Below are 5,000 nucleotides of genomic sequence, written 5' to 3'. Positions count from 1 at the left end.
TGATCAAACACAGGGCTCTTGCTATTAAGTGAGTCCAGTGCTCCCCTCCTATCCACAAAGAAGTATCTTTATTAACAATTTCAATCTATTCATGTGCCGTCAATATTGGCCATAACTCATCTTGTGTCGTTGATATATGATTACTCAGTCTTATCCCACTGCTTGTGGTGACCTCTCCAGTCGAAGTGAACTGTCTGATGATAACCCCACATCCTGCTCTGCCATTCTTCAAAATTGACCCTTCGTAGTAAACATGAGCAATTTTATGATTTAAGTTGACCTTTGTTCATACAGCCTCTTATTCATACAGAGGGGTTCGACATCTACATTAACCGCCAGGTCTTCCCATGGTGGCACTCTGGGGGATGTCTGAAGCGAACGACAAAAGTCCTTCAAGCCATATATTCTTTATCATTTTTCAGCTTCTTCATATATCCTCACTTGCCTTGTCTATAAAAAGTCCTGATGTTATTAACACCGCTGATCATATCTCTCACTAATTTCTTTCCGCCATTCTCTCTCTTTAGCCTGACGGCTGCTATGGCATTAATTTCGCTTGCTCTCTGTGCAATACTTTGCAATCTGGTCTCTTCTCTCATTATGTCTATCATAGCATTCTTTTGACACCCGAGGATAATACGCATAGCTTCATTCTGCATGGCTTCAAGCCTTCGGAGCCTCCCCTGACAGGCTATAGATGCTGCATAATTCCACCTGAGCTCTTGCTGTATTGATGTAGACTAGCCTCAGCAGAGGCACCCCGGGTCCTATCCCGCGACAAGCAAGTGCCCTGAGCGGCCGCAGTCGAGCCTTCCACTGCGCTAGTACGTGATTTACTTCAGCATCTTTGCTTGAGGCAGTGAAGCCAATGTATATACCCAGATATTTATATGTTAATACCTTGTTGTTTAGGATAAGCGGCACGTCGCCTCTTTGTTTACTCTGAAACTTCATCCTTTTTCATTAATGACCAGTCTCAATGTTTGAGCAAGACTGGTTAATCTGCCCAGCGTTGTTTAGAAGCGGCGTTCTGTGTTTCTTTGTATCAAAATATCATCTGCTTATATCACTGGCTTAACGCCCTTACAATATTTCTCTGAAGCTATTCTATTCATTAGTACATTAAAGAGCATTCGGCTTAATACACCCCCGTGGAATACCCAACTCAACACTTTTCTTCTCTGAAAAACAGCCTTGAAACCATACGCAAGCTTTCTTATCTGTCAGATAGCCACTAATATTTCTCAGCAACATTCCTGTTACACCTAATTTTGTCAATTCATATAGAATCACTTCCCCATTAGCTTTATCAAAAGCTCCCTGTAAATCTATAAAAAAAAAAACTACATCGTTGGATAAACTCTGAATTACTCAGTCTGATGTTCCTTTTCCCTTCATAAAACCGTACACATACAAGACAGTTTATCTTCAATCATGTATATTAGTCTATTTAATAATATTCGCTCCATCATTTTACATATACAGGTAGTCAGAGATACAGGTCTGTAACCCCCAGCTGAATTTGGAATAAGTATTATAATAGCTTTCTTCCACGCCTTCGGTAATCTACCCTCCGCATAGCTCATGTTGAATTGATCAATTAGAGGGCTATTTGTCATGCTTGCTAATTAGTTGAGAATATCATATGTCACTCCATCTTCTCCTGGTGAAGTGGTTTTCTCTCTTTTAACTGCCTTTAGAACTTCGTGTGTAGTTATTATGGATGAAAGAATCTGTCTCTTTCTTTCGGCTTCCCATGCAAACAAAGCGTCACGAGTGCTTTGTGGTAATGAAACCAGAGAAGATGCTTTTGCCCATTTATTAATATGTTTCTTTACCTCCTCCTCTGGATGTGGATGGCCTATGAGGTTATTTGTTTTTTTCCCTCGCCTTCTTTACATGATACCATATGTCTTTGAGATTTACTTCCCTCGATATTTTGCGCAAACACTGACCAATACTTTTCTCTCACTTCCCTCCTTTTCTCTCCACACATCTTTAATATGTTAAGGAGTATATCCGTATCTTCTTCCCGCCTGCCTCTTTTGGCCCACTCCCTGTGTGCCATCCTTAACATCTGTGTCCACCATTTATCTTATTTATTATTATTTATTATTATTATTATTATTATTATAATTTGTATTATTTATCTTATTTGTCTTATCACTGCAGTATCTGCGTTTCCTTGCTCTTTTTTTTCTTCTCCTTTCTGAGTGTGGAGAGAGAGAGAGTGAGTGAATGAGAGAGAGAGAGAGAGAGAGAGAGAGAGAGAGAGAGAGAGAGAGAGAGAGAGAGAGAGAGTGAGTGAGTGAGTGAGTGAGAGAGAGAGAGAGAGAGAGAGAGAGAGAGAGAGAGGGAGAGAGAGAGAGAGAGAGAGAGAGAGAGAGAGAGAGAGAGAGAGAGAGTAAGTGAGTGAGAGTAATAGAAAGAAAAATGTTGCCTTGGATTTTATTAAGTCATCACTCGGCGATCCTACATTTAAAGAAAAGGAAGGGACATTTTGTCAGAAAAAATGCGAAATGTGCTTTAAACTTGGAAGCTTTGGGTTCATTTTCATTTTCGAGATATTCATCAGTGAATAGCGACTCGGTGGATTATTTGTGCTTGTTTGTTCTCTCTCGGTCTCTCTCTCTGTCTGTCTATTTCTCTTTCTCTCTCTCACTTTCTCTCTCTCTCTCTCTCTCTCTCTCTCTCTCTCTCTCTCTCTCTCTCTCTCTCTCTCTCTCTCTCTCTCTCTCTCCTCTCTCTCTCTCTCTCTTTTTCTCTCTCGCTCTCTTCTATCTCCCTCTCCCTTTCCCTTTCCCTCTCCCTCTCTCTCCCCCTTTCTTCCTCGTGCATGCATTATACACGAATGACTATTGTCACCCTCCAAAACCAGTAGTTCATTCATTCTAACGCAAACATTCAACTCTGCTTGCAAGTCATATTTCTCTCATCGGTTTACTCCAGACAATGTGTTTACTTCGCTGCTCAAACATTTGCGCTGCCACGAAATAAGCACCAAATTCATTTCGAGTTCGGGGAAACCATCAACCAGATAGCTATCGGTTTCAAAATACATTTGTTTGGGTTAGTGGCGGCAGTCTGGACGTACGTGACTCTGTTTATGTGTAATGTTTGAAAAATGATTGATCAGATAAGGCTATTGGATGTTTGTTTATCTTTTTTTTCTATACGGTGATATACTGTGTACTAAGTCAATAGTCGGTTTGTATGTGTGTGTGTGTTTATGTGTGTATTTGTGTTTGAGTTTGTGTGCGGGTGCGTGCGCGCGCGTGTGTGTGTGTGTATGTGTGTTTGTGTGTGTGTGTGTGTGTGTGTTTGTGTGTGTGTATGTTTATGTGTGTGTGTGTGTGTGTATTGGTGTGTGTGAGTTTGTGTGTGTGTGTGTGTGTGTTGGTGTGTGTGAGTTTGTGTGTGTGTGTGTGAGTGTGAATTATCAATAGCAAAATTACATTTAATACTTAGATATCATGTCTCTCCAATACGACACCGCTCAACATTTATTCCCGACTGCGTTCGAGGGATTGAATTCAAAACCTAGACAGATTAACATCACTTTAATGCCACTGTATTTCCGGTCTGTAATACAGATCAAAGACCATGTTGCAACAATAGACAGATGCTACACCTAATAGCTCAACACTATTTATACACTCCTGTGCCATGATATATATATATACATATATAAACTTGCTATTTATTTTGCTCACCGAGGAAATGATTTACATAGCTTTGATAATTTGCAGAATTACAGATCCAAATAATGTCACTGGAATTGTTCTGTTTTCATTTTCTTCACCAAGATACCTGTTTTATCAACAGTCGTGTTCTCCATATTTGGAAATTCTCAGACAGATTTTATATCTAGAAATAACACATGCATATTCAAGCGTCGATATCCATCATATAAGATCCCCTTTCAGTATATGTTTATTTCGAGACCAGCGGTAAACAAAGGAATATTACATCATGGATTGATAAGATCGTGGACATAAAAATTGACACAGATTTATTCATCCTTGTGCGTGGCAGTTCAAAGACACAATCATCAATGCTGACGGCTTTTGTTCTCTCCGGATTCCACCCTCTTGCACCACCCTCTTGCACTATCTACAGGATTGTGACCACACTCGCTTCCGCACGCGACAGTCTCCGAGCCAGTAAGACGAATATGCCTCTTGCATAATCCGTGGCAGCTGGAGCGCCTACTGCCAATCCGGACGGCTCAGCAAGCATTCGGTGATGATGATCAGATTAGTCAGCTCTATTAACTGACAGAAGCCGGGTGGTCTATGTGCAACTAGCTCGGACGATGCATCGTCTTCGTGAATCTTTCTGAACTGCAATGATCTATGCAAATTTATGTTGCAGGAATTACACTGACCACGGGTTTCTCTCTACTGATCTTATGGATTATTATTACTTTTCATTTTATCTATTTACTTTCTGTGGTGTTTATTATTGCTCTTAGGTATTTCTTTTTGTTACGTATGTATTTTTGTTATCAATTACATCAGTTAACGTTGTCATCAAACTGAAAAGTATGAAAAATGAGCTTCTGTGTAATACCTTAATCGTTGCTTTTAGGGCTCGTTCCTCTCTGACCCCTTCTCTTTTTTTTCCCTATCTCTCCCTCCCTCTCTCTCTCTCTCTCTCTCTCTCTCTCTCTCTCTCTCTCTCTCTCTCTCTCTCTCTCACTTACTCACTCTCTCTCTCTCGCTCTCTCTCCCCCCTTCTCTCTCTCTCTCTCTCTCTCTTTCTGATTTATGCAAGCGACCTGCCCAAGAAAAAAAAAAAAAAATACTGTAGGTAAAAAACACGCTGTAGACCAATATCAAGTTGTATTTTTTTTTCTTGTAAACTCTTCGCTTTACTCCGAGTTTTTACATGTTTGTTGTCTTTCTGTTTGATTGCCTCGCCATCTTGTAAATCCCAGCAATCAGATTTAGTTGTGACAGAAGTGATTTCTAGTTTATTGTAGGACGTGCCATGTCCAC

The sequence above is a fragment of the Penaeus japonicus genome, unplaced genomic scaffold (assembly GCF_977035675.1).
Source record: "Penaeus japonicus unplaced genomic scaffold, GWHDUDI00000001_assembly GWHDUDI00000002, whole genome shotgun sequence".
Classification (NCBI taxonomy): domain Eukaryota; kingdom Metazoa; phylum Arthropoda; class Malacostraca; order Decapoda; family Penaeidae; genus Penaeus; species Penaeus japonicus.
Note: the sequence above shows the minus strand (reverse complement) of the source record.